The sequence below is a fragment of the Sorex araneus genome, chromosome 1, assembly GCF_027595985.1.
Source record: "Sorex araneus isolate mSorAra2 chromosome 1, mSorAra2.pri, whole genome shotgun sequence".
Classification (NCBI taxonomy): domain Eukaryota; kingdom Metazoa; phylum Chordata; class Mammalia; order Eulipotyphla; family Soricidae; genus Sorex; species Sorex araneus.
Window position 1 is genome coordinate 38,229,719 of NC_073302.1, and position 12,922 is coordinate 38,242,640.

Below are 12,922 nucleotides of genomic sequence, written 5' to 3' on the forward strand. Positions count from 1 at the left end.
CCGCCGCCGCTGCCGCCGCCGCCGCCGCCCCTGGCCCGGGCCCAGCCAGCGCCCGCCGCGCCGGAGCCGAGTCGCCGCCGGAGCCGCTGCCCGCGGCGCCCGCGCCATGAGCGGGAGCGGAAGCGCCGCGGCCGCCGCCTCAGCCGCCGCGGCCGCCGCGCACTTCCAGCCGCCGCCGTCGTCTCCCAGGCCGGGCCCCGCCGAGCTCGGGGCCCCGCGCCGCCTGCGACCCCCGCCGCCGCCGCCGCCGCCCCGGCCCGAGCCCGCCGCCGCCGGCCGCCTGAGCCCGCCGGGCCACGGGCCTCTCCGGGCGGGCGCGCAGGGCGGCGGCGCCTGCGGCCGAGCTCCCGGCGCAGGTACGGGGGGTCCCGGGGCGGGCCGGGCGGGGAGCAGCGGGGGTGGGGGCCCACCTCCCGGCACCCCCGTGCCCCCCTCCTACGGAGGGGTGGAGCGTGGTCCGGGGCCGCTTTGTCCGGCCGCCGAGCCCCGGGGGAGCCGCCGGGCTGAGCGGCTCACAAAAGCGTCCGTGCCCCCGGAGGGGGGCGCCCCGTCCTCCCGGGTGGGCCGGGCCGGGACCTCCCTAGGGCTCCCCCGGCGGGGGAGGAAACCGGGCTAGCCAGGGGGAAATGACTTGTCCAAGGTCACCTAAAGCCGGGGGGTGGAGTGGGGGCGCGGGGAGAGAGGCGTAGCCAGGCGGGGGACCCCGGGCAGGGGGAGCCTCGGGACTGTGGGCGCTGCGACGCCCCCTCACCTGCCCCCGGCGCAGAGAACCGAGACGGGGTGAAGCGGGAGGAGGGGGCGCCCGGCGCCGGTCCCGCTCCCAGGCACGCCCCCCTTCCCCGACGCTGGCGGGGTGGAACCGTTTAGGGGGGCTGGGGGGGGCGGGATCCCCCGGCGAGCGGGTATGCGGGGCTCCGGGATGCGGTTTGCTCGAGGGCGCGGGGGCAGGAGCGCTTTGGAAACTTGTGCTGTTTGCTGGGGATGGGGTGGGTGGGAATTGCGTGGTCTCTGCGCTGGCCACCCTCTTGCACCGCGCGGACCGCGCGCAGCCAGCGGCACGCAACGGAGGGAAGCCCCTGCCTGCTTTTGTGCAGACGCCCCCGGCGCCGGCCACCCCCCACCCTCCGCCGGCTTGGCCCCAGTGTCCTTCCTTCCCCAATCAGAAATGCACGCACGGCGCTCATAGAAGGCATCTCTGCCCTGTTCCCCCCCCCCCCCGACCCCGAAAGAGGTCCCCCCACCCCCGCTGTCCCCCAGGATTGCTGGCCTCCCTTGGCACTTGGAGATCTCCTCTCCCCCTGTTAACGGCGGTCCCAAGCGAGAAGGAGGACGCACTGGGGCCAGTCCCTCGTCTTCCTGGCGTGTTTGGCACGGCATGACCGTTTTTCCTTCGGAGTGGGTGAAGGGGTGGCTTGCAGCGTCCTCCCTCCGTCCCGTGAATGTCTCGATAAGGGAAGGAGGCAGAGACTTATTTCTAGGGGGCCGAGAGAGAGGGAGCGACGCGTTCCCTGCAGCGAAGGGAGGGGGAACCGCGTCGAGGTTAGAGAAAAGGATGCTTGGGTGGGGAGGGAGCCCTGTGTTGGAAGAGTCTGCTGGAGGTGGTCACTCGCTTGCAGGGCCGAGTAATCGGTATCGGTGTGCTGCCGAGTCAAGACCATTGCAGTACTTTTTAAAAAAAGATTCTTCTTTCGAGTGGTTTCTTCTTTAGTCCCAGCCCCAGCCTCTCCGGTCTTAAGGCTGCCGGCCGCTCCTGCCCGTAGCTTTGTGTTGTAAGGCTGGGGAACCGCCGCCGGGAGGGAAGGATCATTAGCAGATGCATTCACGGGCCCTTTGTCCGAGATGAATCCTTATTTAAGCCGCCGGCTGTTCTCTTGCTGCCCTCCTGCACCTCATCTTTCCAGCTGTGGTGGCTGTTGGCGCTGGGATTTGGGCTTTAGAACTGCAGTGATTCAGACGAGATGGACTAGAGTTTTCCACAAGAATACAGAGAAGCGCGTATGTGATAGCTAAATATGTAAATAAAGGCATAAAAATGTACTTGTCAAGACTCATAATCAAGGAAATGCAAATGGAAACAACAGTGAGATGCCATTTCACATCCGTCAGACTGGCACAGACTAAATGCTGTGATAACCCAGTGGCAGTATGGTTGTGGGGACGTCAGCTTCAGATACTTTCAGTGCGTGCAGTCACCCTGGAGGTGCTGTGGTGAGGACTAATGCAAGGAGGGCAAGTGCACCTATTTACCTGAAATCTCCTCTTCTGAGTATACATGTGTGTCCTTGCACACTTGTCCTAGGACATAAGTACAAAAGCTTTATAAGAAACTTATCACATACTGAATACTCACCGGTAAGGGCATACCTAAATGGTTAGATAGTCCCATATGATGAAATGCTACAGCACTGGGGCTAGAGAGATAAAGTCCAGTGGGTAGGGACATTTGTCTTGCATACGATCCCCGACACTCACCCCATATGGTTCCCCAAGCCCCACCAGGAATGAGCCCTGAGTACAGAGTACAGGACTAAGCCCTGAGCACTGCCTGGTATGGCCACAAAACAAAATTTTAAAAAAATATATAATTTTGAAAAATAAACTATGGCCACATGAAATGGTTGATTCCCACAAACATGATGTGGGCAACAATAATTTTTATAGGCATCCCCCGCTTGTATAAAATCTGAAAATGTGCAAAATAATATTGCTTTCATCTTATTTTTCAGATTTTCTTTTCACGCTTTGGGCTCTACCCCACAGTACTCAGAGGCTACTCTCAGCTCCATACTCAGGGGTCACTCCTGGCGGTACTGGGCACGGGGACCTTGCAGTGCTGGGGATTGAACCTGGCCTTTTGCATGCAAAGCGTTCACTCCAGCTCTTTGAGTGATTCACAAAGATAATATTGTTTATAGCTGTATACATATGTTGTAATAGTATTAAAACATTCATGGTAACACAATTCAGAATAGTGATTATTTCTGGGAAGAGCTGAGTGGAATTGGACAGGGGTACACAGAGGACTTTATATCTGTAATATGTTACTCAAAAGTCTAAATTAGATAATTACTAATTAAGATTTGCTTATGTTGGATATAGGACACAGAGATAGTCATTATTTTAAATACTTTACAGATGTTTGAAATATTTCTTACGTGCAAAACATTTTATTTATAGAGCATAGAGTGTATGTTCCATAATAATGAAACTCTAGCTACAGGCTCCAGCCCAGCACCCTTTTAGGTATGCTGGCCGGGGATCCTTTTCACTCACCCCTTTGTGGCCTCCAAAGCTTGCTTTTGCTATTGCCGACATTAATTTTGGAGCTGCTGATGGGCGTGGAGGTTTCTAAGCTTCTAAACTTTCTAGTGGACTTAAGTCAGCAATTTGAGCATTGGCAAAATGCAAGTGCCCCAGGACATTTTGACTATCAGATGTAGGAAGAACCCAGACATCTGATTCTGAAACCGTCCCCAGTAGGTTCTGATGCTCATTAAAGTTTGGGAATTCTTCCTTCCACACTCCTTCTGACTGGACCCTTTCAGCTTTGCTGCAGTCTAGCCCCCAGGCCACCTTGTTTGTCCCTCCTGCACACTGGGGCTAATTTGGACTTACATGATAATTAGTTCTTGTGTGGGACATGAAAGAAGCCTAGCATTGGACAAGCATTGAATGCTAAACCCTCTTTACTCTGGGTTGTCTGCTACTCTTACTTTCATTCAGGTAGCCCAGGGAGGGCCCCAACTCTTCCCAGGCCCGTTTCTCAGTCCTTCACTACATGTGTCCTCACAGGTGGCCCTATCCTTAGAAGAGCCAAAAAGGTCCAGCAGTAGTGCATTTGGAGAAGCAGTCTCCACCCTCTGACACCCCTCCCTCCCACCCCAAGAAAACGAAAGCGATCTGGCCTTTGTCTCTGTAGGCTGTAGTGACTGCTCGACACTCACTTTTCAGTGAGTTTCAGGTGCTGCCTTTCAGGTTCTGCCTTTTGCACCAGCAGCCAGAGATTAGGCTCTTAGGAGGTAACTGACTATCCGTCAAGATGGGCGCGTTTCTGTGCTCTGAAGAGAGCCCTTTTCCTGTAGTGTTAATATGTTTGGCCGTTAACTTATATGCGTGAAATTCTGGTCTTTGGTGCGGTTCTTCTTTCTGGAAACCTACTCTGAGGGAGCAATGTTGCTCCAGGTACACTTTTGCAGGGTGACCGTGTGGGATCAATGTGTGGGCTGCCCACATGCTCTTTGGCGTGGCAGATAGGTGGCCCGGTGGGAGTGGAGAACCATCCTGTGCTCCGCCTACCAAGGTGAGCTGAGTGCCTTCAGAGGGGGCACCCTCTGTATTTTTGTTTTGTTTGGGGACATACGTGGCAGGTCTCGGACTATTTCTGGCATGGGGTGCTGCTATGGTGGGGATCAAACCAGGGCCTCATGCTTACAAAGTCTGTTGCCCTGTCTTTCTAACCCCAGAGGAAGTGACCCTGGGTGGGTGAGTGAGCGGAGGATTGGGCCACACCCAACAGTGCTCAGGAGTTATTCCTGAGTCTGTGCTCAGGAGTGAGCCCTCCCTGGCAGTGCCTGGAGACAGGGCCCCAGGATTTGATTCAGGATCAGTGGGATGCAAGGTAAGGGGCTTAGCTCCCATAGTATCTCTCCTGTCTTGAGGGGCATTTGAGGGGCACCTTTTAGATCGGGGACTTAATGATCTACTGCTGACCTGCTTGCAGCTTTGCAACTTCAGTGCAGCTGTGGCTGACCCTCCCAGTCATACTCATGGACTCAGAGGGGGCAGGTAGTGCACAGCCTGGGGCTTGAAAAAACTTCCATGTGAACTTTTTCCTTCTGTTGCTTTTCTGTTGTTGTTTTGGCCACACCTGGCTTGCGTAGGGCTCACTCCTGGTACTCTAGTATCACTTCTGGTGGTACTGGGGGACATATGTAATGCTGGGGATTAACCCCGGGTTAGCCACTAACGCCCTACTCTGTACTCTGCCCAATGTGAACTTTTCTTTATTGTGGTGCCAGTATTTGAACCCAGGACCTTACTCATCAAGGCAAATGCTCTCTACCTCTTGAGTGTAGCCCTTGCCTCTCCTTCTGCTCTTTCTAGGGGAAAGGACCCAGTCACTTGTGGTTTGTCATCACCATGCTTAACTGAATCAAAGAGTTTAAGTTTAAAACAGTAAAATTTGGACAGGGCATGTTGCTCAGCATTGTAATTCTTGCCTTATTTGTGTGGCACCATGAGTTGCATCCCTAACATTATAGACAAAAAAGCTTGTAATGGAACTGGAGAAATATGTATAGAATGAACTATCTAGAAAACACTGTCTTTTATGGAATGACAAAATGAGAATAAAAAAGATGAAAGTGAGTGGAGAAGAGGAGGTACCTCTTTGGCTCTTGCCCTTCATAAGAGTGCTGACTTTGAGGGAGAAATATCCTGTTATTTTTCTGTTCCTATTTCCCCCTTCATTCCCGTTTCTGAATTTCTTAAGACCTGAGGCTTTTTAGCCAATTTTAAAAATATTTATCCATTTGTATTCTCCATTAAGTGGTTGTTTATGCTTCCTGCTGTTTCTTTTTTTCTTTTTTCTTTTTTTTCCCCTTTTTTCTTGGAGGATGGGGGAGTATCTAACCAAGGGCAAGACTGGACTTCCTACCACTTTCGCAAATAATGGCAATGTGTTTTTCAGAACTGTTGTCATTGAAGAGGGCTCAAGGGAGAACTCCATTTTAAGTGGTTTCTGTTGTCTTTATTATTATTATTTTAAAATATGATTGAGGACGATAGAGTTCCATTGTGCTTTTGCTGCTGTTTGCAGGAATTTTGTGTGTGTATAAGAAAATGAATGTTAAATAAAACTGAAAATGTTTAGGATCGGAGAGATAGCATAGTAGGTAGGGCACTTGCTTTGCATGCAGCTGGCCTGGGTCTTAGCCCCAGCATCCCGGATGTTTTCCTGAGAACTGCCAGGAGTGCTTCCTGAGTGCAGAGACAGTGTGGTCCTAAGCATCATCAGTGTGGTCCAAAACCTAAAACCAAAAAACCCAGAAAAATTGAAAAGTGGGTAGGGTGCTTGCCTTGCTCAGCATCCCACATGGTCCCTTGAGCCTGCCAGGACTTATTCTTGAACACAGAACCAGAAGAAACCCCTGAGCATAGCCAGGTATGGCCCAGAAACCAAAACAAACAAATAAAAACCCCAAACCAAAAATAACTCTCCAGACTGAAAATGTTTAACAAAGATTTTATGCCCACACAAGGAGAATGAGTAACTCTCACATATAGACCTTACAGTCATCTTCTCCTTCCCACCACCCCCACTTTGGTTAAACGGGTATGTGTGCCATTTTCAGGGCTACTGAGAAAGTTACTGGGGTGAAGTTGGGCAGGTGAGGGAGGAGAGGAGGCAGGTGGGCCTGCAGGAGGGTTTGGCAGTAGTTGGCTCCAGTCACAGTGCAGGAAGCTGTCATCATTTGCTTTTGTGATAATATATGTATAGAATTCAGGGAGCAGTGGTGAATTTTCAACCAAGAAAAAAAAGGGAAGAATGCATGGAAAAGCATCTCAAGCAGTTAAGGAGCGGAACAGTTTGTAGTGCTTTCAGGGTATTTGTTGAATTAAAAGTTACCTGTCTGTGTGTCTGTTCTGCTTCACACCTTTGATTTCCATCCCTGCAGATGGTGCCCACCGAGTCTCAGTTGAAGTCAGTTTTATTTTTAATGATCTAGAAAAGGGAGTGATTTTGAACACTAAAATTATAGTGTAGGTAAGCTAACAGCATTTCTTCTTTATCTGAGCACAACCCAGTAACGGGGGCAGGCAGGGTAAAGATGGTGTCCAAGTACTTGCCGGTAGAGAGAAGTCTGGCGGGGACGAGAAATCATCTGGAGATGCTACCACAGTCTTCTTTTTTTTTAGTTTTTGTACCACACCTGGCAATGATAGGGCTAAGTTACTCCTGGTTTTGCACTAGGAATCACTCCTAGTGGTGTGCCAGGGATCGAACCCAGGTCAGCTGCATGCAAGGCAAGTTACTTTAACCTCTGTACTCTCTCTTTGCCCCAAGAAGTGCTCATTTCTAATAATTTTGCACAGAGATGTTGGGACTCTTCATAATTAATAAAAAGGTCAGTGATTTGGGGGCTATCTGGTTTTTATTGATAGAACTTTGGGTGCTGGGGATCAGAATCCGTGACCCCACATATGTGCTACTGGATTTTCCTGCCTGTGTAGGTTTTTGTTGTTGCTTTCATGCATATTTGAGCACCTAGTGGGTGGGCTTACCTGCTTCTCTCCGCCACTCCCTTGTCACACTTCCTTCTGCTCCCTAGCCTTCTGGACTCGGGGACTTGGCTCCCGTGGAGGGCGTCTGTCAGGACAGCACCCCCCACCCCCACGGGGCTCTGCCGCCAAGGCTTTGTAGAAGCTCTGTGGGGCTCGCTGAAGTCCAAGATTGAGCCCCGGCGGCTGTGTGGTCTGTGCAGCAGCTCCTGCTTCTCTTCCTGCCGTGCTGCCTCTGTTGCCACCACCCACCGGGTGCTGTGGAGCCTGGAAAGCGCCCTCCGCACCCCCCCCCCTCACCCAGTCACACAAAGAAGCTTTGTGCTCCCAGGATGTTCCAGAGGCGGGATCACTGTAATTATAATTCCCAGAGCACAACCCAGTAACGGGGGCAGGCAGGGTAAAGATGGTGTCCAAGTACTGCCGGTAGGGAGAAGTCTGGCGGGGACGAAAAATCATCTGGAGACGCTACCACAGTGGATAATGGAGTGTCCTTGGTAATGTGGAGGGGAGCTTGTTTAAATGAGCACATTTCAGGACATTGCATTCTAATATTTTACAATACGCTGGAGACTTTAAGAAGCCCAGGAGCATCTTGAACTCCTCCCACCCCACCCCCATTTGTGAGTTTAAAATCGTAACTGAAAAGTACTTTTGAAGAAGGTAGGTAGAAATCTGGGATTTCTTTGCCTTAATTGTGTTGCCAGAATGATTGATTGCCCAAGAAAGCCAAATACATAACTTGATCGCTGTCCTATGCTGTGTTGTATCTGTGAACACCTATTCTTACCATGTTAGCTGTTGGTATGTTGGACTTTCTAGTGCTCCAGACAAACTTGTTTTAGTTTTTTTGTTTTGGGTTCGGAAACAACCCAACAGTGCTCAGGGCTTACTCCCAGCTCTGCACTCTGGAAACTCTCCTACTGGTGCTTGGCAGACCATATGGGATGCCAGAGATTGAACCTCAGTTGACCACCTTCAAGGCAGTGGCATTACCTGCTATGTTATGGTTCCAGCCCCCATAAAACTTTTTTTTTAGGAGATGTGAACTATACCAAGCTAGGATACTCCTCCATGTCTAATGTCTAATGGGTGGGTTTGTGGGGGGTGGGCGGGAGGGGAGAGAGAGAGAGAGAGAGAGAGAGAGAGAGAGAGAGAGAGAGAGAGAGGAGAGAGGAGAGAAAGGAGGGGGGAAAGGAGAGATGGATCAGCACAGCCGCCTGTTCACCAGAGGCGTGTGAGGTAGTCTGGTAGAGAGTATGTACTCCATGGAAACCAGCAGCTTTTGTAAGCTGGCCCTTCTCTATTTTGACTGTGTAGTATAATTTTATGCTGTTTTAGGAAATCTCACTTTTTTTTTTTTTTTTGGCAGTACTAGGTTTGAACCTAGGGCCTCATACATTGTAGGCGTATGTTCTATTGCTGAACCACATCCCTGGGCTCTATCAGGTGAAGTGCATTCAGTTAAGCTTGTTCTTGTCAGCATTACCAGTGGCATTGCTAAACTTCATTACTTTTTTCATTATTCATCATTTTGCTTCATGATTTTTTTTTTGTTTGTTTTAGGTGCCAGGAACCAACCCCAGGGACTCACAGATGGGAAACCTCCAGATATTTAATCCCCACTTGACAAATAAAATGGTCTAAATTTGTATACATATATTTTTTATTTTGGGGAAGAGGGTTAGTCACACCTCGCAGTGCTCGGGGGCTGCTCCAGCCTGTACTCTGGGAACCATGCAGTGTGAGTACTGGACCCAGGTTCCCTGCATGCAGAGCAAGTGCCAATTGAGCCATCTTCCTGGCCCTAAAATTGTGTATAGAATTAAGCATGATGGCTTAATGTATCTGTACATTGTAAAATGATTGTCACAGTTATCCATCACTTCATATACCCTTTTTTTGGGTAGGGGTAAGAATCTTAATTAAGGTCTACTATCAAACTCCAGCTACAGAGATATATTACTAGCTATAATTACCATAATATTTATTATGTTCTTAGAACTTTAACTGGAGGTTTGTGCCCTTTGACCAATAACACCCTTTTCCCTCCCCTGTCCCTTTAGCCCCTGAAAAAGAACCATTTTCCTTTTTCTGTGAGTTTGAACTTGTCTGTTGTTTTGGGGGCCGTATTTGGTGGTTTTAGGGGGCTACTTCTTTGGTGTTCTGGGACCCGTGCGGTGCCTGGGATTGGACCTCACGCTCCTATATGCAAAACATATGCTCTAACCCTTTTGGGCCATCACAATGGCCCTAGTAAAAAGGTTTTTTTATTTCACATAAAAGTGAAATTTTACTATTTTTTACCCATTTCTTTCCCCTTTGTATAATGTCTTTGAGGTTCATCTGTGTCATCTTGCATATCAGGAATTCCTTTTACTGTTGGCTGAGTAATGTTCTATTGTGACCTTAGTACTTTATCTTTTTTATTCATTTGTTTCAGACATGTAAAATGTTTCTCTGTCTTAGCTATAGTGAATAATGCAATGAACAGGGGAGTACAGAAACTTTTAAAAGTTTGTTTCTGGGGTTCTGGGGATTGAATCCAGCTTTTTATGTGTGGTCTACGACTGAGCCATATCGTGGCCAAAGTGCAGATGATGTTTTGAGGAAATTGACCTTAAGTTACATGCAAAGAGCAGTCTGATGTAAGATACTTTTTAGGTAATTCTTTTCGAGGACTACCAGTTCGAGGGTCAGGGAGCTGGTTCAAAGGGCTGAGCTTAAGTAAGCTTTGCATACAAGAGGCCCAGGTTCCATCCCTGGTACTCGAGGGCGACTGCTGAGCACGGAGCTGGGTGTGGGCCAGAAACCCAAAGTTGAAAAATAAAATAAATAAATTGGGAAGCAGAAAAGCTGCTGATTTCATAGCCTTATTTATATCATTTAAAATACACATTGGTGCAAGAGAGCTCAAAGGGCCAGAACACATGCTTTGCCGTTGGAGCCCTGCGTTTGATCCAGAATTGTGTGTTCCCCCAGCACTGCCAGGGTGACCCCCTAAGGCAGGGAATAGCCCCTGGGCATTACTGACTGTGGTCCACAAACCAAACAGACACACAAGGTTCCATGAAGTTTGTAACAACCATTGCCACACATATGTTTTAGGAATGTGTATTGACCAGTTATGACTTTAAAAAAGCATTTTTAAATTAATTTTTTGTTTGGGAGCCACACCTGGTAATATACTGGGGCTACTCCTGGCTTGGGAGTCGATGTGTGGTTCTTGGAGGACTGCGAGGTGCTGGGGATTGAGCTTGGGTCAGCTGCATTCAAGGCAAGTGCCTTAACCTCTCTGTGCTATTACTCTGATACCAATCAACTGTGACTTTTGTCATTATATTATTATTTGGTTATTTCATTTATAATACATTTTTCTTTTGGGAATTAACTTTGGACTGTGTCTAATTCACTGAAGTTTGGTGGTACTAAACATAATTACAGAACATTTCTTCTTATTTATTTTTTTGCCATACCTGGTGATGCTCAGGGCTTACTCCTGGCTCTGCATTCAGGAATTACTCCTGGTGGTGCATGGTTTACCATATGGGTGCCAGAGGATGCCAGGAATCAAACCTAGGTTGGCCACATGCAAGGCAAGCGCCCTACCCGCTGTGCTATCACTCTGGCCCCCAGAACATTTATTGAATGCCTTCTGTTAGAAGACGCAGTATTTCATTATGACTCAGACTGAGTAATAGATTCTCAGCATGTAGGCCGAAGAAATGCATTTGGCTTTTTTTTTTTTTTCAGCTTTAGTAAGAGGGCAGAAAACATCAAAATTGTAGTCGTGATAGGACCCGAGAGATAACACAGCAGGTAGGGCACTTGGCCAATTGCATGCCACCCACCCGTGTTCAATCCCTGGCTTCCTATATGGTCCCCTGAGCCCACCAGGCGTGGTCCCTGAGCACAGAGCCAGGAGGAAGCCCTGAGCATCGCTGGGTGTGGACCCAAAACAACAGCAACAAAAGAATTATAGTAGTGATATGATGGAATAATCTTAGTAGTTAACTGGTCAGATCAAAATTTTAAGTGACTGTTCCCCCTACCAGTCCCTCACACTCCCCGGCTCTTCTTTCCTTTGCTCTTGTGATGACCAGGAGTCACGTGCACATTTGATTGTGGTGCTTGCACGCCTGACTGCAGGGCTTGCACATACTTGTCATAGGTATTTGGAAGGGGTGTAGGGGGAGCTGTGCAGGTTGCACTGGCACTGTGCTCATTTAATGGTGGAGTTTGTGTAGGTTCTGATTGAAATGCTTGCCAGGTGCACATGTAGTGCTCAGAAGGTGCCCCTCCCCCCCAGGGGTAGCACTCACTCCTGCATTGCTCACATCCCTTCAGCTTTGGGGATCCAGAGAATGCATGCTGTCAAGCACTGGGACCCTGATTGGCATGTGTCGGTGTCCCTGGGAATTGGATTTAAGGACTCACACTTGCAGGGCAGGCATATATTTCACCAAACTATAACTTAGTCTCTAAGGGCTGCCTTCTGAGTAAGAAATTAAAAAAAAAAAAATCCCAAATGGAAACAGTTTCTGATGTTATTCCGGGCTTCAGCAAACTGTTGCTGTTGTTCCCTGATCCATTTTTTTCCTGATATTTTTTTGGGGGGTGCTGTTGTTCCCTGATCCATTTTTTTTCTGATATTTTTTGGCATCTTCTGTTGAAGACTCAGGGGTCCCTAACCAGCAATTTTGTTATCTGGGCTGGTGACTGAATTCCAGGACCTGAGAATGTGGTGCTGTCCCCACCCTGTGGTGCTGGGGAGAACTTGGGCCACAATTGATGGTGCTTGAGGCTTCCATGGCTGCAGCACCTGGCAGTGCTGGGGGACCATGTGGCACCAGGGATCAAACCAAAGTCAGCTTCATGCAGGGCACTTGCTTTAACCCCTGTACATTCTCTCCAGCCCCTTGTTTCTTGTTGGAGTTCCCCATAAGTGAGAATATAAATCCCTCAACAGTTACTTGTGTTTCATTCCAGAATTTTGTTTTTATTTTTGCTTTTGGGCCACATCCAACTGTGCTCTGGGTTTGCTTCTGGCTCAGGGATCACTCCTGAAATACTTGGGAGGGGACTGCATGTGCTGAGGATCAAATCTGGGCGACTCACATACAAGGCAAACTCCCTACGCTCTGTACAAAGTAAGAGATGCTATTTTTGCATGGGGCGTCTGACATTCAAGACTGGACTATTTGGATGTTCGTTGATCTGATTACTGTTCTGCCTCATGAATATTACTTTCCAAGAAAAATGCTCCATTGCCCAAATATTATTTTAAAAAATCTTCTGGTCATATCTTTCTTTAGCTTGGAATGCCTATTATTCTTCACTTTTTCCAGGTCTTCCTTCCCCCCCCCCCCATGTGGATCATAATAATCATTTATTAAGTGCTTATATTTGGGGAAGGACTCCTGTAGTGATTTTTTTTTCATGAATTAATTTTTACTATAGTTCTCGAAGGTAGAGGTAATGTCCTTGTTCTCAGATAAAGAAATTAAGCACAGAGAAGTTTAATAACTTCCTTGAAGTTAGGCAGCTGTTGTTAAAAGTCTTTTCTGGGATATAATCTCAAGCTCTTTAATTCTAGAGTTTATTTTTTTTCTCTGTCAAGTTTTACTTATCTTGCTTTAAA

At 48.6% G+C, this 12,922-nt stretch overlaps 1 protein-coding gene across 3 annotated transcripts in view; it reads left to right on the top strand.

The window, feature by feature from the left end:
- Positions 1-276: 276 nt before the first annotated feature.
- RNF38 (ring finger protein 38) overlaps positions 277-12,922 on the top strand; it is a 110,771-nt gene continuing 98,125 nt past the window's right edge. The window contains exon 1 of one of the 3 annotated variants that reach the window (XM_055139298.1): positions 277-356. The gene's annotated coding sequence lies outside the window, so the exon portion shown is untranslated. The remainder of the gene's footprint in view (positions 357-12,922) is intronic. The other 2 variants (XM_055139288.1, XM_055139280.1) reach the window with 2 other exon arrangements.